We start from the raw sequence: 24113 nt of genomic DNA on the forward strand, positions 1-24113 counted from the left end.
AGAGACTGGCATTTCAATCCAGACTGTCCTACTAATCAATTATGTGGCCAGGAATGCATGATATTACTTCTCTCATTGACAGTTTTCCTTATCCTTGATGTAGATAAAATATTTAGCCTATGTGTTGGTAGTAGTGTTTTTAGGTTCAAATAGTGCATACATATTAAAAATCTCTGAAAATGGAAAGGCACATATAATTGGTAAACTGTTGTTGTTGTTGTTGTTGTTATCATCTCTTTCCATACACTAATATATCTGTATCAGCTAAGAACAGTTAAAATATAGAATCTCAGCCATGGGCACATAACCGTAAGTGAGCTGAAAAAGTCATCCCTAGGACTTGCTCTATCAAAAAGAGATCCTTTCTTTTATCTCGAGCTACTAGTTGGAAGAAAAACACAAGTCTAGATCTGCCGGCGGTCATTTTAGCCAACTGCACAGAGAAACCTTGCCTAAGAATGAAACCAACACAGAGGAGAACAGGAAAAAAAAAAAAAAAAAAAAAAAACAGAATCACAGATCCTTGAAGACATAGCTTGAATGCTTTTTGAAGCCAGATCCTTCTTTTGAATACCCTAGTTACATTAATAAATCAATAAATTCACTTTAGTTGCTGCTATTTAACGAGAGTTGGATTTAAATTTTTTTTTCACTTTCCCATGAAAGTTGAGTTAAAAAGTCAGCCTTTATAAATTCTTCAGAAAACTTATCTTTATTTCTGGAGGTAGGCATCAAAGCCTCCTGGATGTTATATGATTTAACCAGGTATTCTCAGACAGAATTAGAACCTACCTTCCATTATCTCATCCCATAAAGTAGGCACAAAATTAGGACAGGCCCTTGAGAATTTTATTCTGTGTATCCCTGAAAGAGAATGTTATTAAAAGATTAGATATTTGGGGGGCACTGGCTGACTCAGTCGGTTAAGCGTCCAATTCTTGGTTTCTGCTCAGGTCATGATCTCATGGGTGGTGAGATTGAGCCCCATGTCAGGCTCCATGCTCAGTGGGGAGTCTGCTTGAGATTCTCTCTCTCTCCCTCTCCCCTCTACCCCTCTCCCCACTCTCTCGTGTGTGTGCACACCCTCTCTCCTTAAAATAAATAAATACTTTTTAAAAAGGTTAGATATTTTTGAGAAATATTTACTCTAACACTAGAGGAATAAGCAGTGTGTACTGTGGAGTAAACACACTGGCAATTACTGAACACAGGGAAATGGAAAATGCTCTGCAGATGGAGGAGGGCCTGAGAGAGCCCTTCCTTTGAGGCTATTTGCATCCTTGGTGTGTTTAATGTTTCAGTGACTGTGTTTGGGTATGTGAACTATCTATGAAGTATGCAGGTCAGCTCTTTCTGCATTTGTTAGAAAGTGAAAATAAGATGCTTGCCTCTGGTTTGATGTTTCAGAATGTTTGGAGAAGATTTTGCTGTCCAAAGATTCATAGGTTCAGAAGGTGTGGGTAGGGCCTGCTTAGGACATGTAGGAACTGGGTCTACCCTCAGTCGACTTTTGTCCTGCCCTAGTCTTATAATACCTTTATCTCAGCAAAGGAGCAAGGGAAGCACAACAAAGAAAAAAATGTGGCCATGTCATTGGTCAAGACATGGGTGAGTAGTAGATGAGCATGGCCCCCAAGTTCAAGGTTTTCCCATTAATTTTAAGAGGGTTTGGGAAACTGGCCAAGGACGTTTTCTTGTAGACTCTTGGAGAACATCATGCTGAGGAATGTGGATCCCACTCTCACATCTCTTTTAACATTTATTGATTTTTAAAATATAAAGAGTTTTCTGAAACTTTGCAGGATACCTTGTGCAGGGCCCCTGATAATCTTTGCATCCAATCACAATTTAGTTTATGTCCTGTAGAACTTAGAGCTGATGTTTCTGTTTCTTATTTTATAGATAAGGAAACTGAAATATGGTGAAATCTGATAGTTCAACAAATTTTACACAGCTAATAAGGATAAGACCAACACAAAAGAATACATACCCCAAAATACTCACTGTGCAAATTTGTAAAACCACAGGTCATCTGCAAGTCTGTCCTTAGAAAAAACAGAGGGAGATACTCCTCAGCCACTCAAACTCTTAGTGGCCTCATTCTAGAATTTCTTCGATATTGGTTCCATATCACCTAAGTGCGGTGTGGAGCAAGTCAGAGTTAATATGGGTTCCTGATCTATTATCCGAAAAGAGCAGGGTTTATGAGGGGGAAGTTTAGAAACCACATTTTAACAGGAATCGTCGTGGAGCCAGGTCTTACGTGAGGCATAATGGAGTAATTTGGATTCACCAAAGTTACCTTATTTTAAAAGCTGGTCTAGATCAATCTCCTGCACGTCAGGATAAAACGTCCTAACTCCTATGAATTATACATGCAAACAGCCAAACTGAGGCAAAGAGAACTATATGACACGGCACAGGCGGCCCCTCTGACGTGTTGTCCAGTGTGCTACAATGTTTCTTTGCCTCCAGTACTCCCAAATAAATAAATACATCTGTTCAGGCAAAATAAGAAGATTAATTAAATTTTAAAAAATCAGTTACAATTGTTATTTGGCATTAAGATTTAAAAAAAAAACTAATTTAGGAATAGCTTCAGTGTTGAAAAAAATCTAAGCCCAGTGAGTAGAAGACGCATGAAAGCATATCTTAAACACAGGTGTTTCCTCTGACATTTAAAGGAACATCGTCCAGTAATGTAAGGAATTGCTTTGCCATCTCTTAGTTTAAGAATGCTGGAAATGGGATTTTTACCTGAAATGGGAGATTGCATTAATGTCTCCAAGATCCTTAATAGCCGAAGATTATTTTGACATGTTCATTTATTTTTTTCTTGAAAAGAGCACAGCCAATAGATACATCCTTTTGTAATTTTGTACCCAGATGTAGGTACAACTGAAACCATCTGTCCATGCTGTAAACTAGTTGCAGAAAGTAGCAATTTCCAGAATAAATGGAATAAATATCATGTTGACTGAAAGAGCTGGTAGCCATTGGGTGAATGGAGGGTATTGGGTGCAATCTCTGATTCTAAGTAAAATGAAAAGGATATTGGTAACTTTTTTTATTAGGAATATTGAGCTTTTCAAATTTTCTTAAACTTTTTTTTTGCTTTTGTCTTCAAGTGATATTTTTCAGAAGGAATGGCAGAACAGAGCACTCACTTTGATAGTTTCCATAAAATCATTATTAAGGAAAGTTCAAGCTGAAATTCACTTGAATTAGGCTTAAATACTGAATAGTTTTTTTCATCATAAGCTATGTACATATTTATCCTTTAGATTGTTTCACACATAATTTAATATTTAAGCCACTTACCATTTTGGGAATTTAGCTTGACATTTCATTCAGCAGTAATCCGAGCCTTTGTTTCTAATTGCATTTTTCAAAATTCTTGCTTGTTCTGTTTTCCACTTTTAAAATTATTTCTGAAATTTAATTGACATCTTAATGAATACATAGTTTTTCATATCCTTTGAACATAAGCCAATTATAGAAGCTTTCCTTAAAAGTTGAAGCACAAAAAAATGATTATAATTTTAAAAGTTTGCGGGAATAATAGTAATTTTCTCATAAAATAATACTGTTTAGAAATATAATTTAGTCATTTGACTTTCTGCTTAAGAAAATAAGCTTTGAAAATTATTGCTACATCTTGCCTTTTCAAAATAAAAAAAACATTGGAAAAATAATTTAAACATAATGCTCTATAGCTATATTTTCAAAATATATAAAATCTCCTTTAAATGATTATCTAGATTACAGGAAACATATAGGATTAGAGCTGAGAGTCTTAATAAGCATAAGCACTTTGTAATTACAACTGTAGTTTCCACATTAGTCTGAGCAGAAAGCCATTTGAAATTAGTTTTCATCAGTGATTGTTCATATGTTTTATGCCTGATGGGAATGTAACACAAAAGAAATATTATTTCTTGTAACAGGTGTATCACAGAAACAAATGTTATTGATAGCCAACGTAAATAATAACTAAGCTAGAAAATACTGTTCAGTTACTTTCTCATAGCCTAATTTAAGCTTCTTACTGAAATAGCAGCAGGCCCTCATAATGGTTACAATGGCCATTTCTGTTAAACACACACACAGACACACACACACACACACACACACACACCCCTTAGGGTATTTCGAGTTTCCACAGATGATGGTAATACTTCATTTAGCCTGGAGATCTGAACCCTTTCTCTCTGACATTATATGAATTGAAATTTGATTGAATTTTGTTGGTTCCATAACAAAGAGTCCAGGAAGGAATACTGGGAGGTATATGGTAATTGCCTTGTTTCGTAGAGCACTTTACAGTTTTCAAAGTCCCTATCTTATTTGCTATCTAAAAATAGTACATTCATGTACCTAGATAACAACTTTTTTTCAGGGTTGTTTATTTCTAATGAATCTACATCTTTAAATCCCATTTATTCTTTTTTTTTTTCTCCTTCATGAATTCGGGCGATAGACATTTACTAGCTAACAGGCTTCAGGGACGTGAATAAAAAAAGAAGACACATTTCCCCCTTGAGAAACTTGCAGTGTGGGGTACAGTTAGGTGAGATAAGAGAAGGCAAAAAAACATTTACATTGGGAGCACAAAGCCTGGGGTCTTCATTTGTAATTGGAAGGCTGGGAAGTGCTTCAAAGAACTTATACTTAAGGTATGTCTTAAAGAGTGAGTAGCTGCTGGCCGGGCAGATGGGGTTAGAGCAGTGATTGCCCACCAGATGCAAATTTGGCATTTTAAAACATACTTGGCCTTGTCTGGAAACGTTTTTGGTTTTCACAAGTGGTGGTTGGGAATTCAACATATATCTAGTGGGTAGAGCTCAGGGATGCTTTAAACATCCTATAATGCTAAAGATAGCTCCACCCACACCCTCAAAAAAGAATTATCTGTTTCAGACTGTCAGTAGTGCCAAAGCTGAGAAGGTTTGGGTTACAGGCATTATAGGCAAAAGGAATAAATGCATGGAGGAACAAATTCTGGCTTATGAAAATATAAATTGCTCAATGTGCATGAAGTAGCAGTAGTGCCCACTAGACTAGACTATGGAGGGAAAGAAAGAGCCTGTATTCTATCTCAGCATAGATGTTAAGAAAGGCACATCTTTGTTTCTGTAAAGTGCAGCAGCTTCTGTACATTAGTAGAAAATTAAGAATGGGTCTTTAATTCTTCTACTTTAAAGAAACAAAAATTAACATAGACACATAGGCAGTTCGTTAAAATGGTCCCATGATCTTAAAATATTAAAAATTAAATGAGAAGTAAAAAATGCATAGTTTATTATTTTTTGTCAAAAGTCAATGGAAGGATGTGTGTGTCCACTTATCCAAATTGTATTTTATCAGAAATATATTGTGGGCTGTCACATCACATGTTAACATCTCCTCCTGCTTCACACCATGCAATCTTAGAAGAGGCTAATCAGATGAGTTGCTATCAGGCCCCAGACAGAGATGGGGCTGTTATGGAATGGAGCACAGATTTCAGAGTAATAAAATGAAAACAAGGTGTATTCTGTATGTGGCAAATGTATTTAATAGACTACTAGTTGTCTCCAGTGTTGCTATTTGTTAAGTTAGTGCCTTGCAACAGTGTCTGGTAAATTCTTATTGAATGGCTGTATGAATAAATGCATGAATGAATAAAACAAGAGAAAGGAGAGGAAAGGAGGAAGAAAAGAAAGGGAGGAGGTGGAGGCAGGAAATGGAGGGGTTATGCCCCTTAAAATTCAGAATTAATTAAGTTCTATGAGGGCAAATTTTTTTTTAATTTTTTTTAATTTTTATTGTTATGTTAATCACCATACATTACATCATTAGTTTTTGATGTAGTGTTCCATGATTCATTGTTTGTGCATAACACCCAGTGCTCCATGCAGAACGTGCCCTCTTTAATGCCCATCACCAGGCTAACCCATCCCCCCACCTCCTCCACTCTAGAACCCTCAGTTTGTTTTTCAGAGTCCATTGTTTCTCATGGTTCGTCTCCTATGAGGGCAAGTTTTTGAGTGTTTTGACCACTACTGAATTCCCAGTAACTAGAAGTACGCCTCATCCATAATTACATGAGTGCTCAGTATTTGTTAACTGAATGAATTAACCTACTCTTACACAACTTCCTACCCTTCAAAATGCATACAGCAACTTTGTTGGGGGCGGGACTTAGCAACATAATAATCAGTAATTATAACACTGATGACTATATATTTGGCAACAGATGTATTAATTATAAATTAAGCTACATTACTTAGAAGTGACTCAAAAAGAACATAAAAATAAGCAATTCAGTCATGCTTGGATCTTCAGCAATAGATTACCTCAGCTAAACTGTGGATTGGCATTTCCGGGATCAGAAGTGTGTGTGTGTGTGTGTGTGTGTGTGTGTGTGTGTGTGTGTGTGTGTGTGTGTATGTGTGCTGGGGGTGGAGGGGAGGGGTGAGGAAGAGAGAAAAGACATAAAGACATGCTATGATAAGAGAAGACAAAATTTAAGAAGCACTAGGAAATACCAATTTATTTTTGTTACTATGTATACTTTATAGGTATGTTATCGTATACTGTATTTTAAAGATTTTATTTATTTATTTATTTATTTATTTATTTATTTATTTATTTAAGAGAGAGAGAGCATGAGTGGGAGGGGGAGAGGGAAAGGGGGAGATAAGCTTAACACAAGGCTTGTTCTCATACCCTGATGCCATGACCTGAGCTGACACCAAGAGTCGGATGTTTACCTTACTGAGCCATCCAGGCGCCCCTGTTATTGTATATTGTATTTCAAAAATATACCTATTGAGGAGATCTTATCACAGCAATAATCTCATACTTGCTCTCTATTTCATTCCTCAGCCTTATTAAAGTACTAGTTCTGCTTTACAGCACTGTTTGTAAACTTTCCCTACTCTTTTCATTGAAAATTAGGGTACATTTTGAAAATTCACATAGCAAATTAATATTTGATATTTTTGTATATTAAATATAGCTTTTTTACCCCCCCAAAAAAATCTATGCAGAGAAGGAAAGAGTAGGTCTAAAATCAATAATATTTGTCAGGGAGTCAGAACAATTAGAGTACTATGTCTTGTGTATTTGTTTTTGGCATAAAGATATAAACAACAATGTGCTTTTCATACCAGGTATTTAACAATACTTAGAAAGTATCCATGTAGAGAATCTAACTCTTAAGTTTTATGCAGCTCTTGGCAGTTCTGCCCACTAGAAAAAGGTATTACAAGATCAAGAGTCTTTCAGCATAGTACTTTTGCCACAATTCCATGACCTTTCTTTCTTTCTCCCCAGTGACCTCATCTGTTGAGTGGGGATGATAATTCTGTCTCTACTTATCTAAAGACTGAATGGATAACTGGATTCAAAAAATAATTTAAAAGAAGATTTTTAAATTTGGAATGCTTAATAGTAAAGTTTACGAGAACATAGTTATACTCTATATTAAAATAAACCATTTTAGATATTCTCACATGAGAGAGAGCAGGTTCTCAATTTGAAAATGCTATATAGAATTTTGTGATTTGTGGAATGCTGCACTTTAAATAATTTTTAGTTGGGAAACTTTTTGTGTATGGCTGTAATTTCCCCTCAAGGGAAATCTTCAGGATTATTAAAGGAAGCACTCTGAAAGTTACAAACTCATTTAGAAAAAAAATACAAGCTATTAATATAATTTTTCTTCAAAGCTCTTAAAATGTATCTTAGATACATTTTAAGGTCATATCTGGTGGCATTTGGTGTTTTCCTCAGAGTGCTATAGCTGCATTATTCCAAGAGTAAATTATTAACAATGAGACCTTATTTGAAATTCCACACCACTTAAAATTACTGGGATGATGGTTTTACTTTGGTGTTCCTTTCCTCTAGCTTGGAATTTACTAATGGAGAAATAATAATTCTGTTTGCTCTTTCCTTTTGTTTTAGTTGTCACTACCATAGATATTGTGAATAAATGTTTGGTAGTAATTTTGCCTTTTAAGTCTCATAAACATGAACAAATGCTGTTTGATTCACTTACAAATTATATGAGAAGAGCCATGAAATTTTCCTAACCTTTTCTGTAGCTCAATAAATCACAAACAGACAAGAAAGTTAAGCACTACTTCAGTGGAAAATCAGCAGACAGATGTAGCACACATTCCCCTCAAAATAATTCAGAACCTGTTTCAATTTATCAAATGCCTACTTTATCTGTCAAAACAATGTCCTTTCTCAAATAAAGGGCATTGTTTCTGTAGCAAGAAAAAGGTTCTGATGTATTGTTATCTGCAAATGGATGGCGGAATAATGGAACAACAGGCAGTGTTTCAAACTAAGAGATCAAAGGCCAGAATGCATTACAAATCTTGTTAAAATAAATGAGGGTAAGAGCATAATTCCAATAAAGACATTTATAGTCTTAAACAATTTCTGTCTTTTTAAAAGAGATCTTTAAAAATGAACCTAAATCCCCTTACAAACACCAAAAGGTTTTTGCTGCTTCCCTCAAAAAGTTCGGTATTCAAAGAAATACAAAATCGCAGAACTCTCATACAAGCTAGATAACAGTACTTTTTTTTTATGTGCTGATATTGTAGAATTTTACTGAAGCTCCTAATCTATTCATTGCATTTATCTGTGCGCATAGTATTCAAGGAGGAAAACACTTGTTCATAAAATATCTGAATCTAAAACATATTTTATTATGAAAGTGCTTAACTAAATAAATTTGTTCAACATTTTAGCTTAATTTTACAACATAACCTCCCTGATTGTAAGCAGTTTTTTCATAAGTAATCTCAGTACTTGGATATATAACAACTAAAATAAATCCTTTGATTGCATCTTAAGATGAAATATTTCCTTTTATAACAGTATCAAGGAACTCCAAATATAATTAGGGCAATATCCAGCAGTAAGGTTGTACTGTACTTGTACACAATCAGTTAGCTGTTATTTCCTAGCTGTTGTCATGCGCAAACATTTGCTTTAACCTAAGCATGTCAGATATTTATGATGATTCCTGCAGCCTTGTTGATCTGGAGATGAAATATGACAATGTAGCCTGATGGGTCTGTCTTCTGTATGACTGCAGGTTGCTCTCCTTTTCTTTATTCTAGCTCTTTGTTTTGTTCAGTTTTGTTTTTAAATGCAACCGTGACCTTTGTCAGTTGCCAGACTATCTTCTTAAAACAAATCTATAACAATCTTGTTAAAAGAAATTCTGTATTCATTAATAACCTTTGGAATGGAGGACTACAAAATTCATGATCATCAAATGATAAAACAGGCGTTCATGACCATATATATTCACACAATCCTATAGTTGAACCGTCTTTAAGAAAACTACTGGGGAGTTATTAAAGTTGTATTGACCACATCCGTTATCTGAGAACAATTCCTGGAAATGAAAAATGTTTTGTTTCATGTAATGTAATATAGATTGTGATGTTTACTGTCTGACACTAAGATTGTAAGATAGTGTGATTAAACATAGTTTCACCATCAAGAATTTATTTTCTCATTTATACCAATAAATACATGAATCAAATAATAGATATTTAAAATAAATGTGAATTAAGCAGTCAGGAAAAGCCTGGCTTTAAGGTAAAGCTACTACTTTTTTAAAAAAGATTTTTATTTATTTTTTGAGAGAGAGAGAGGATGGTAGAGAGAGAGAATGAGAAGGAGGAAGGTCAGAGGAAGAAGCAGACTCCCTACCGAGCAGGGAGCCCGATGTGGGACTCGATCCCGGGACTCCAGGATCATGACCTGAGCTGAAGGCAGTCGCTTAACCAACTGAGCCACCCAGGCACCCACTACTTTTTTTTTTTTTTTTTTATGAAAATGCTTCTGTATTCACCAAAACCCTTGGCAAAGAGAGGATTTCATGAACACAATTTTTACTCACATTTTTATACATCCTATAAAAGGAAAACATTAATTGATGCCCTTTGGGATATTTTGTTCAAAATTATCTAGCATGCCTGTAGAGTTTGCTCCATAGTATTTCAATAGGCACTTGAATCACCAATCCATGCCAGTCCAACCCCCCCCCCCGAATTTCTTATATGCCATTGACAGAAGGAATGGCAAAGCTTCATCCTGCCTTCAAGGAAGCCTCAAACTCATACTAAAAAGAGCAGCTTAAACTTTCAATTATTTGTCCACATTCTCTAAAACATCTCGTGTACTCTGAGTCGTAGACTTATGTAATATGAATTGAAATTAAAAACCAGGCTTTAAATGTTTTTAAAATATATTACTCCACAAATTATTTTATTATTCATGTTTTTACTTTATTCCAAAAACATATAAATACATAAACATGCTTTATTCATAAACCCATTCTTCTATTTACGTATTCAAGGGGTGTGTATTTGTATGTGTATAGTCTGTTTATCCATCAGCTTATCCATTTCTCCACCCATCTATCCAGTCTCGGTAATTAAGACTTAAAGCTTGAGCCAAACAGATTTGAATTCAACTTCTGTCTTAGGAGCTGTATGACTTTGAACAAGTTCATAAACCTCTCTACTCACTTTTGCTCATAACCCTGTTCTGTGACCTCAGGCACTGAGGGTTTAGAGCAACAGGTCCTGCTTTCTTCAGTAAACTATATTCTGGCAGAGATTGGTCACAGGAACCTCATAAAACATATTAGTGTATTCCAATATATGAAATTTGTCTCCTGGGAGATCTGTGTACACATATCCTCACATGATGTACTTGGGTTAATCTCATGTATTTCCAGTTGTATGGAGAGTGTTAGAAAACTGTCCACCTACAGGGGAATTTGACCAATGGTATCCAAGAATATATCTCTATTTGACAGAATACACTGGGCTTTCTTACCCATTATCGTAAACTCTGAAGATCAGGATATTTTTAAGGCTCTGCACAGGATCTGTCTATGCTTAAGACATGCCATTTAAAGTAGAAATACATGTGAGAGGAGAGATCAGTTAATAAGACATGAGTGGGAGAGTCTCTGTTATGGTGAAGTTTTTGTCTTGAGGACCTTCCTCGGGTCTTAAAATTCTCCTGGGAACTAGGGATGCTCACTAGCAGCACCAGTACCTCTAAGTACCTGTGAGTATGGAGAATGGGGTAGGGTAAGGAAGGGGCCGCCAGTCTCCATGTACTTTGTGCAGTTTGTCTTGATCTATGCAAGAGCTAAGGATGGGTTAGGACAAATATCTTACCACTTTGAATGTTGTAGCAACCCAGTATAAATATTAACATTTAGAAACACATAAATAGGGGCACCTGGGTGGCTCAGTCGTTAAGCGTCTGCCTTCGGCTCAGGTCATGATCCCAGGGTCCTGGGATCGAGCCTTGTATTGAGCTCCCTGCTTGGCGAGGAGCCTGCTTCTCCCTCTCCCACTCCCCCTGCTTGTGTTCCCTCTCTAGCTTTGTCTCTCTGTCAAATAAATAAATAAAATCTTTAAGATAAAAAAAAGAAACACATAAATATTAACATTTAGAAACACATCGTTTATTAGATTAATAATTTTCAAGAACATTCTCCATCAATTTAAATCTGCCCCCACCTTGTCCCCCACAGAAGACAAGCACTTAAGGACACCTGATATAAAGTGCAACATGATAACTCTGAAGAAGAGATAAGGAGAAAAGATCGTTCAGGGAAGAACTTTGATCTAGGGCAACCTTTACTCAGAATCTGATTCTATAAACACAGTAGGCAATAGTTGCATTGAAATTGAAGCCTACATAATTCAGATAAACAATGGTTTCCTTGCTTGATTAGATAATTTGGTTAATATAGAAAACTCAATGAGGGGAGAAAAATTAATCATACAAGTTGGAAGGATTTACAGTGTAAATTACTCATTGTTCTTAAATTTTTCATTTTTAAAAATACAGTAGCAGCTTCAAATATTTTATTGAAAAGAACAAGATTATGACAAAATGAGTTATTTAAAACAATGTGGAATATCATTTAAATTGATGCATTTTGTGATTTAAATTGAGAAAGGGAAAGTAGTATAGAGACTATTGCAGATATGGCTTATTTTTCCCGGTATCATACATATTTTTAAAAGCCTAGTCATCCTTTTGGTCATTTTATCATATCTTCTTTTTAAATTTCTGTGAACAAATTGAAATATTATCAGATTTTAAAAGAGAAATTATACCATTAACACCTATTCCCTAACAAATTGTAGGAAAATATGACTTTACTATCAAACACCCTTCTAGCTAATAAACATATATGCTCTCCAAGCTTCTGATTAATAGGAAGACAACATTAACAGACTAAAGCAGCAGTGATAATGCAACCATTTAAAACAACAAAAATGCCTCTATGAATATTAAGTCAATGACTTTCTTCTGAAATAAAAAGATGTGCTTGGCACTGAAAATTAATGCGATTTCTTGCATGCAAATTACCATATTTTAAACAAAAGATATCTTCAGGAACCATTTTAATCTTTGCTATATTTTACATATAGTACTTTCAAATTCATATTTCAGTGTTGACATATTTCAAATAAAGAAAATGGACTGTTGTAATCCTTTGCATGGTGTTTTCATTCAATTAGCACTATCTTTCTTTTTCTAAGCAAACAAGATGGCAGTTTACTCAAAGTCAACCCATAATAACATATATCAGCCAGAGTCAAACAAACACAGTGCTGCTCATGCCACACCTTTTAAAATCAAACAATTTTAAATAAAAGCAAACATGAACATAAATAGTGTTTCCCTTTGGAATTTGACTGTTGACAGAAAAATGATAAAAACATAAAAATGGTTTGAATTTGTAAGGAAGTTAAATAATTCAGGAAATGTTTTATTAACTGATAGCAGAGAGAACAGGATTTTGGTCTTTGCATTATGCAGTAATGAAAGAATAAAATATATGATATGTGGCTTTAAAAAAAAACCAAACTCTTCCTAACCGTATTAAAATTTCACAAGGTGGTTGAAAACCACATTCTTATCAAGCACTCACAAAAAATATAATTCTGTTTAAATATTTTTTAAGTTAGTTTGCAACATTTTCCAAAGTGAAAGAAAAGTTGTATGTCAGTACGTGGTTTTAAAAAGGGCTTCTGGTTTATATTTTCAGCATATTAGAACAGAAATTCAAAGGCAGCAGAATCTGAAACAACAAATAGATACAATAATAGTCTGTTGGACTGTTCGCTGCATAGAAATATGCTCTTATATGATGAAAAGAGAAGGTTATCACCTCCAAAATATTATTGCCAAGGCATTTTTCTCTTAGACAAAATGTGAGAAAATATAATGATATTGTTATGCAAACATAAAGTTTATAAATGTTCATAATTATATATTTGTACTAAATTTACTAATTATAAAACAAAAGCAAAATTCTTTATAAAGCACAATTATTTGATGTAATCAGGTACCAAATCATGTAAAGTTAGCAAATGTCTTAAAATTAAAGTATGCTAGTTTTTCACTTACTCTCATATAGTTTAAATTTCATATTAGTGTAACAGAGGTATGGATTTATGTTCCCGGACTTGGATTCTGGGTCCTTTATTTACTAACAATGTGACATTTGGTATGTTGCTAATTTCTTACTCCAGGTTTCTTTATCATAAAAAATGCACATGCTAAAAATGGGCATGGTGAGTTTGAAATAATGAATTGATTTAGGAGATCTAGGGTAAAAGATGCATTATTGGTCAATCTTTATTGCTCGTTTAAGTTTTCCTGCATAGTGCACAATGCTTGCTTATGATGGTACTCAATGCACAATCTCTGAAAAAAAAGTAAAGGCAGGGGCGCCTGGGCGGCTCAGTCGTTAAACGTCTGCCTTCGGCTCAGGTCATGATCCCAGGGTCCTGGGATCGAGCCCTGCATCGGGCTCCCCGCTCGGCGGGAAGCCTGCTTCTCCCTCTTCCACTCCCCCTGCCTGTGTTCCCTCTCTCGCTGCTTTGTCTCTCTCTCTCAAATAAATAAATAAAATCTTAAAAAAAAAAAAGTAAAGGCAAAAAAAGTTAATTTTACAAGTTTTAATAAAATATATGCCTTTCCTGCCGTGACTGGGGTATTTTAATTGAAAATATGATCTGAATTGTCCATATATTTATATAACTTTGCTTTTAAACTTGATGAACATCTGAAGTAAAAAGCAGAAATGCTGAAAGGAGTATTCTCATGTAAAGCCAGTAACATTATAACTTGGTACAACTTGTTTGGTATGGTGAACTTGGTACAAGTGTTTTATACATTATATGCATATTATATAATCAGAGCTAAGACACATTTAAAACTTTTAGCATGGTAATTCTGCTTCTGGTACCTCAATCTTAAAATATAATAGAGAAAATATAAAATAATATGAGTAAAATGTTGTCACTGTAGCAGTGTTTTTAAGTAAACTCTAAGCCCAACGTGGGGTTCAAACTCACAACTTCAAGAGTCACATGTTCTACTGACTGAGCCAGCCGGGTACCCCCATAGCATTTTTAAATATGAGGAATTATTGAAAATAGTTCTTAGTTAGTTAAAATATAGACACTCTTAGTGTGGTGACTGGCACTATTTTTTAGTGATTGATAAATATTAAGGCAAGAGAGAAAATACTAAGTCTGCAACAATAAATAGTTTATCTGCTTATTCTCTGGATGGGATATTGTGCACCATCAGGATGAATGCAGTTACATGAAGAAAGGCTTCTGACATAATATTAAATATACATAGAAAAGTATAAAAGCATTTAATGTAAGACCGACCATAAAAATGAATATAGGAAAAATAGTTTTAAAAATGTTAGGGTAGTTAGATTTGAGGAGTGTTTTTTTCTCATCCATTTTTAAGTCTCCATGTTGATTTTTATATTTACAAAACAAAAATAAAACATTTCTAAAATCAACATTTATATTTTCCCTGTACTATTATTCATCTTTATTTATTTATTTATTTATTTGAGAGAGAGAGAGAATGAGAGATAGAGAGCACGAGAGGGAAGAGGGTCAGAGGGAGAAGCTGACTCCCCGCTGAGCAGGGAGCCCGACGTGGGACTCGATCCCGGGACTCCAGGATCATGACCTGAGCCGAAGGCAGTCGCTTAACCAACTGAGCCACCCAGGCGCCCCCTGTACTATTATTCATCTTAATTAATTAGAAGAGGAAGATATTATGGGTCTTTGCTTGTTTTTGTAATTGTCCATGCATTTGCCTACTTCAAATGTCAGTATTATAGCTACCCCACCTTATTCTATTACTTTTTTTACTTTCCATCTGGAGGCATTAGTTTACAGCCACTGACACAGGAAAAATAATATTGGTATAAAGAAATGAAGTATAAGAATTCTCATTCAGTCAGTAGTCAAAGTGAAAGAATGTATATGTAGGAGCGACCACAAAATTCCCATGCCACTATTTAAGTGGGTTCACCTGAGACTGTGTCTAACTTGTGTCAACATATATGATATGGACACTGGATATAATGGTCATTTACCCAAACAGAACCGTTTGTGTGAGCATGACCTCTCTTCAAATCTTGCTGACAGTGTACGCAATACATTTTGGGAAACCTGTCTTGTGCTTGCTATAGAGCAATCTAAGGAAACACATTGTTCCACCATAAGCATGCAAAACTTTCATATTAGTAAGAGTATTTTGAAACAATTTCACCAAAAACAAAATCCTGGTGGGTTTTCAGGAAAACTCGTTTAAATCATCTTTTTTAGTGGGTTGTTTTATTTTTCAAATGGACCCTTAAAAATGACATTTTCAAATTATAAATCTTTATAATTCTTTATATTTCTACACAAAATATTAAAAATATAAAATGATGCCAGTTATGTAACCAGTCCATGTACTATGGGAAATATTATATATCTATGTGTGTATATATATATACATATATATACATACATACCTATATATTATATGTGTACATTCTTAAATTCAGAACAAAATAAAAATTATTCACATATGGATTCATGGAAAGATAATTAGAGATAAATAAATATGCTTCATTTTTAAAAGAATGTTGGCTATCTGCTTTCTCTCTGACTCAAATTATCTTCTCCATGATTGCCTTAGCCATGTAGGAAGCAAAGCAAAAAAAAAAAAAAAAAAATTAGTAACGCCTGAAATGAGTTTTACTACAGAGTGTATTATTTGTGTTATAAATGTATTATATATTATGGAGTTGGGTGGATTTTCTCCCTGGGTATTGTCTGCCAATTTGCTTATACTTAATCCAGATTCTACTTCTAAATAGTATAGATTAAAAGCGTAGAAAAAATATCTGGAGTTAACATAAAATCATTGTTTATTTTCCATAATAAAGTTCTTTTTTTAAAGATTTTGTTTATTTATTTATTTGACAGAGAGAGAGAACACAAGTAGGCAGAGCCATAATAAAGTTCTTGATCAAAGACATAACCCTGGAAATACTAGAAATACTTGTAGGAATGATAATGAATTACTAAATCTCAAAGAAGAAAGAATGATAATATTTAAGGCTCAACAATTTCCAGGTACAAAAATCAATTCATTTATATATAGTATGTCATTATAAATTTACCTAAAAATAAGGAAGATAAATATTTTTCTGGTAATTTTTCAGATGAGGGGGGAAAAAAGGCTCAGGAGACTTAATAACTTGCTTTAGTTTTCTCAGAATTGAAAACCTTGATTGAATGACACCTGTTGTAAAATACAGATAGCACTTTTAAGTCACAAAATGTGGGCAGTCATGGAATATCATTCCAGTATACATAAGTGATGCACATTGTGAATGGAGATGGCATGCTAACGCTAAATATGGAAAAGCAGAATGAAGATAAAAACATAAATATTTTATCAAAACTGGAAGAATTGTAGTTTAGTTAATATATGCAATATCATCAGGGTGCCTGGATAGCTCAGTCGGTTAAGTGTCAGACTCTTGAGTTCAGCTCAGGCAGGGCATGATCTCAGGGTAGTGAGATTAAACCTGCATCAGGCTCCGCTCTGGGTGTGGAGCCTGCTTACGATTCACTCTCTCCCTCTGCCCCTCCCCCTCCCCCTCACATTCACACTCACTCTCCCTCTCTCAAAAAAAAAAATGCGTGTGTGCAATATCTTCAAATTTTTCTGACAAGTGTTACCTGCAAAACCTTCAGTAGACATAACTGGTGCTATGTAAGCACAAAACATATAATAAGTAAAATTAGTTTTTGAAAATAGATTTAGAGACCCATATTTTATTTAGTGGACTCAGATTTTTACCTCGAAGTTCAAAAAATATAGAGAGTCTATGATTCTTAGAAGAATTTGTAGTGGCGACCATATATCTTTCAAGGCAATACTAACCATGACACTAAGTACTGTAGTATTTGGAAAGATATACAGTAAAAATGATTGCTTAATGACAACTTTAAAATGAAAAATTTCTTGCCTAATTAAAAGCGTGATAATTAATGGTATCTATATTGAACTCTTCTGGAGTTCTTATCCTCTTTGAGTTACAAATCAAAGTCTAGGAATGTGCTATGCTTGTGTGTAGGTCTTCAAGACTAGAGCCAGTTAGTGATATATGGTTTATTCCACTATATCCCACCTAAAATTTATGGAATTATTTTGGGGTTATGTGACACATGGAGTTCTATGTGTTATACCTCTAGACACCTTCAGATATGACCCATGGCCCAGGCCCAAGAACTGAATGGTGCGTTGCTGCCTGGTGATTAAATATTGACTAGTGACCTGGTGAGACTATCAGTCTTGTTAAAAGAGGTAATTCTGGCAATGAATGCTAAAGTAAAATTAACAAACAAAAACTCTTGGCCTCATACACATGAATACACATAGTCTGCAAACCTATATGAGCCATCACAAGATTAGCATTCTAATTCCACGCAGATTTCTGAATGCTTTTTGATCGCTTTGTTTGATGTTCCTCAAGATTTCCTTTAGGTTTACTTTAACTTAATTTGATTTGTATAAAATTAACAGGGAATATCAGTTCAAGTTACTGAAAGCAAAAGGGTAGAAAATGTCAGTCATGAAAATAAGGCATGTCACAATATAAGTGTTAGTGTACAAATATGGGAAGGTTCGCTGGGACACAGGATAAATCCAAGGAAATCAGTTGTAGCACAGAAAAAAAAATGTGGTCTCTGGAGACTTAAAAAGGGTTCAAAATCCTGGGAGTCTTAACACTCACACTGGAACTTCAATATTCCAGCTGCTGAGGGAGAAAAGCTTTTAGTCTTCTGACTTGCTTTATATTGTCTGCTAGTTATGGGTATCTGTGAGCATGGAGGTGTTGACCATAAGCAAATGAAAATACAGGTTAATCTTACCCTAAACAAGGCAGGGAAAAGGTGATAAGATTACAATCTAGGCTGGGAGGAATAGGGACAGTTTCTATCTCTGTAGCCTCACACAGGCCCGGAAATAGGTCTGGTGAAAAATCTCTCCCAAATTGATAATCTAATGTGCATTTTAAATTGAGCTTATGGCCTCACATAATTCCATATGAAAGGAAGAGATTCTGAGTGAAATGTACCTGCATGTTGATAATTATGGAGATTACAATTGAGTCTTCTGGGATATGTAATAGTGAATAGCAATGCAAAGTACTTATTAGTGCAAATGTACTTAGCAAAAGCAAAGACATGCTTGCTTTCTGTAAGAGCAGATATACTTTTTTTTTTTTTATGTCAGACTATGTAAAGAAAACTATTGTTTCTTTCTGTTAAGAAAACCATAGAGTGGAATGGGGAAATGAAAAATGTGGCAGATACCCTGTTACCTGTTTCAAAGAGTGTTTTCTAGAAATCTCAGCAATCATAAATAATCCATAATACCTCACATGTGTTTTAGAATACTTTTTTCATTTTCTCATGAGTGCCCATTAATATGACAGCTTTGCTTTGAGTTTGCTGTAGAAGCTTGTACAGATGCTGAATTTGGGTTCTAAAGGCCAGAGATACAAGCACTTGGAACGGGTTTTACTTTATTTGGTTTGTATTCACTTGGTAAAATTTACAGATAGCAGGAAGATAAGAAGTTTTGCAAGATCACTGGAAAAAGTTTCTGTGATTTTTATTGTTTTCAGTATCATTAATGACTAATTGTTGTCTCTGAAACTAAGTCAGGTCTCCTAGCCTTGATTTGATACGAATGGCCATTCCAACTTGCTATCACAAACTTCTTTTATAGCCTACACAAATTAAACTACCCCCTTTCTCTCAAAACATGTTTGCATTTTTTCTTGTTGGCATGATTTTATTTCGCCTACATCCCCTCAAAAACCATATGAAACACAGACTTGCAATTATTATATAGTGTGTCATATCTTCTTCTACCAAAACCAAGAACAGTTTTCTTCCCCTTTCTGTTCCTAGCCTTGCTTGGGAAACTCTTTAAAAAATGAATATTCTTAATTAATGTACTTTGAACTAAATAGCAAAATAGGTTCCTAAAATTTGATTAGGAAAGTAGTATATTTGATTTAAAATGAACTAAATCTAACTAGGTTTTGAAAAATGTGCATATATAAAATATGAAGATCACCTTTTACCATAAATATCAGACAAAAAAAAAAACCCAAAAACAACAACACTGCTGAAATTGTATTAGACCAATAAAATAACATCAGAAGTGTGAGTTTGAATGTGATCTTTAGTATTAAAAATAGAGTACAAAAATGGTTCCAGAATTAATTCCTCAAAAAAAAAAAGATTTGTATAAAGCGTTATATGAAATTAAAAATCTTGACTGTAATCGAAAGCATAATAATATCTAACCATTGAATAGCTTACCATGCTGCACAAACCTGACCATTATTTACCCAATTAATGCTTACAATTTTATAATATAAGTACTCTTACATGTGGTAGGAAGGAGGGTACCACTTTAATTTTTTATTTTTTTCTTATAGTCTCACTCTGGGGTTCCAGCCGATTTTCAGAAAACCATGGAAGTGGAACCTGACGACATTTTGAGCTAACCATTAGTCAGGAAAACTATGCAGGCACTTATATCTAGAACTCTGAAATTAAGCTTTTCTCCTGCCAGTCATTGTCAAACAAATGGAGAGAAATAATTTATCTCATTCTTTGCAAAATGAGGCTTAAAGTTTGCATCTCTGCTTGTTTTCATCTTATACTGATTGAGAATGTGAATTTACATATACAAGATTGCTTAGGACCATAGAATTTAAGGCTGAAATTGACAGGAGTCCACACGCAGATTTGAGTTATCAGCCTCTTGTGGAGGCAGTTTCCATGTATTCCACCCATTATATTTGAAGACCTATTTCCTACTTTTCTTATACATTTTTTGAAAAACAGCTTAAAATTGACACTATATTTGAGTAGTTAAAGGTGTGAGCTCCAATCAAACATATCTTTATTGAGATCTTTTTTTTTTTTTTACACATAGAAGTTCTTAGTTTATTAATCCTCTCATGAAAAACCTGCAATCACCACAGATAAAGTCACTGCAGGATCTTTATTCCTTCTGTTGTCCAGCCCAGCTCACTTCTTTTTTGCCAGCACCAGCATTGGTTTTTGCAGTCCCCCGACTTTCTTCATTCTGTTCTTGTGTTCCTTTCACTATTCTCTTAACATCTTTTTTTTTTTTTCCTCATACAGGCTATGTCTTGCAAGTCTATGTTTGGGTTCATTTTTTTTGCATAATCCAAGGAATCATAAATCATGCCAAAGCCAGTTGTCTTGCCACCACCAAAATGGGTTCTGATCCAAATACAAAGATGACATCTGGTGTGGTCTTGTACATTTTGGCTAGTTTTTCCTGAATTTCTGTCTTAGGTACTGTTGTCTTTCCAGGGTGAAGGACATCAACGACCATCTGTTTCTGCGGAAGCAGTCGGTCGGTCGTGAACTTCCTGGTCCAGATAGTTACTGTGTTCATGATGGCGGCCAAGCTTTAAGCAGCCAGGGAGGAAAATTATTGAGATCTTTTTCTCTCCTTACTAAATAGGTACCATTGGACGATTACTTAATCATTCTAAGCTCTGGTTTATTCATCTGTAAGGGAGGGGCAGTAGTTGGATCTACCTAAGAAGAATTTTGTGAGGATTAAAACAGAAGTTGGTTAAATTACTTTGAATTTTCTAGGTATTAACCCACAGATTCTTATATTAAGTTGCAGAAGGGGGGAACAGGCCCAGAAGTATAACACACTAAGAAAGAGCCTGGAGGCTCTAAAAATGAGAAAGTACTTTTTATACAGTCAGATCGGATGAAAGCAAAAATTGAATATATGGACAAAAGAGAAGTATACGCTCATGTCTAATTAATGGAGGAAGGTTTTACTATCAGATTCTAAAAAGAGCAGTTAGAAATTCATAGTTGCTTTTCTTTAAGGTTTATAGAAACAGTTATTCACAAATAAAATTGTATAGGAACCCATATTCTTCCTTGTCTACCTTACTTTGGGGAGAGTTTTTTTTTTTTTTTTTTCTTAGCAGATATGGACTAGTGGGCAGCTGCAGATTTCAAAGCAGCCATGTGCATTTGGATTATTGATGCTGGGTGTAGACATGTGCATTTGGATTATTGATGCTGGTCCCTTATCAGTTGGTAGGTGTTTTGAATATTAGTGCTGGATAGGTAGGGAGAATAAGATCAATTATTTTTTTTAAGATTCATTCATTTGTTCATTCATTCATTTATTGTGATGTAGTTTTGGAATATAGGTGAGGTTCAGGGGAGTGGAGTCTGGAGCCGACGAGCAAGAAAGAATTCTTGAGGTGTCTTTGGTGCAAAATGGTGGTTTATTAAAGCATGGGGGGGCAGAAAGAGCTGCTGCCCTGTGGTCTTGAGGAGTGGCTGATTATGTACTCAAGGGTTGGGGAGGTGAGGACAAAGGGGGGGTCCAGAAGGACTGTCATATGCTAAAGACTCTCAGGATACTGGAGGCCTGGTTATTGTCAAGCCAAGGTTGTTTTTCCCTCTAATGAGGCATCAACATGAAGACAGTTGGGAGTTTCCTGTAGGAGTGTTACATTCCTCCTATCACAAGTCCTTGTCAATGGGCTTCAGGTTCAAAAGAAATTCAATTTTATTTACATTTCCTTCTGCCTCAGCCTCCCTCAATTTCATGTAGGGGAGGGTGATGTTAGGGCTTCAGGAAACTGAGTTATGGCTCTCTGGAAGTTAAGTTATTGATAAGAAAGCTTCTTCCTTGTAAATCACTAGGACATTTGTAAACTGAGGGAGACTCCTGCCCTGCAGGACTGTGATCTCTATCAGTTAACCTTGTTTTTCCTTTAGGGCAGCCAGGAGTGCCTGAGGAATGTCACATATATCACATGGGGGGTGGTGGTAGGGTGCCAGCTTTGGCTTTGTCCTCAGCTAGCCTTCTGCTCCCTCATCAATTGCGCAAGTGGGGGGGAGGGGCAGACAGAGAGAATCTCCAGTAGAGTCTATGTTGAGCAGGGAGCCAGTTACAGGGCTCGATTGACCCATGAGATCATGACCTGAGCCAAAATCACGAGTAGGTCGTTTAACCGACTGAGCCACCCAGGCACCCCTAAGATCATTTATTTTGTGTTAAGTTAGAAAAATGGAAATATATATTTCATAAACATTTTGAGATAAACAACCTAAAATAGATCAGATACCCATATATGAAAATAAGTATATAAAACAAAATAGAACATGCATTATATATGTTTCAGGATTGAAGAGATTTTTTTAAATGCTCATTTATTTTTAATTAATGGGGAGACTTAATTTTTTAAAAGAGTAACAAAATTCATACTTGATTCTTTTTTACCAAGGACTTCAGAAATTACTACATAGAAATATATTTAGAAAGACTGGCTTAGGTTTTAAAGCCTTACCTGGACATGGTCTTATTAGAAATTATGGCAGTTAATACCTGGTTTAACTACTGCTATATTTAAGTTGTATAAATGTCTAAACCAGAACTTTTAATTTTGGTAACATACCCTTAATAAGGATTTTTCTTTATTTCCATTGGCTAATATATAGACTCTTCTAAATAATAGGATTTTGAAGCTGACATGAATTTTATGGCTAAATCATCTGGTCCAGTCTACTAATTATGTAAATTAATAAACTGGGATCAAGGATATTTTAGTGACTTGGTCAGAATTACACTAGAGTTGTAGGACAAATCAAAGATAAAATCATGGTCTGAATCTTTTCACTGGGAAAGAAGGATCAACAAAATTCAAAGTACCTGCAATATTTCTCTGTGTCCATATTTCCTCTGTTGATTGTGTTTACTCATCTCATAGATAGGGCCTTACTATGCCAGACATAATAACGAGATAGAAGAAGAAAGAATGGTTATTTGCATTCAGATTCATGACTGGGGAAAGGAGAACTTCGAAATTACTTGCGGATAGATTTTGTGGCCTCTCTATCTTCACACCACTCTCTAGTGTATTTAGACAGGATGTTCTTACAACTCTGAATGTACTTTATCAGGATTTGGCCTCACTGGAGCACTACTTTTCCCCAGTATAAACGAAGTACAAAATTAAATAGTTCAAGTGCAGAGTTGGAGAATCAGGAAGTCCAGTGTATTAGCAAATGTTAAGTCAGCTGCTTTTAACAAACTCTAAATAATAGTGACTTGAACAAGGCAGAACTCCATTTCTCTTGTATTTCAGCAAAGCAGGAGATAAACTCAGGACCAAACTTTCTGTTTACACAGAGGAGGAGATGCTTCAAACAAGTGGAAGGATTGGTTTTCATAAGGATTAAAGATTCCTGGACTGACATGACAGGAGAAAAGACAGAACATGTAGATAAAGAAGCAGATAGCCTGGTCATTCTGGTGGTGGGGCCATAAAGCAGGTAGTTCACAGATTATTCCTTTATTTTTTGAAAATAAGTTTGAGAAAGGATCATTAGCAGTGTATGGACTTGGTTGTGTATACACATGTGGGAGCATAGGGTTTAGAGAGGAGACTTCATGATAACTTAGAAAGTATATAACCTACAGAGGCCAATAAAGAAATGGTGGACACTGGCAAAGATTCTGATACGTGGGTCTATCCTGGAAGACTGTCAGAGTTCACAGAAACTAAAGTTATGTGAATAAAATGGTTGTTGTGTTAGGTGTTCATTACACCAAAACATGACTATTTAACCTTTTCC

Source organism: Zalophus californianus, chromosome 3 (assembly GCF_009762305.2).
Source record: "Zalophus californianus isolate mZalCal1 chromosome 3, mZalCal1.pri.v2, whole genome shotgun sequence".
NCBI lineage: Eukaryota > Metazoa > Chordata > Mammalia > Carnivora > Otariidae > Zalophus > Zalophus californianus.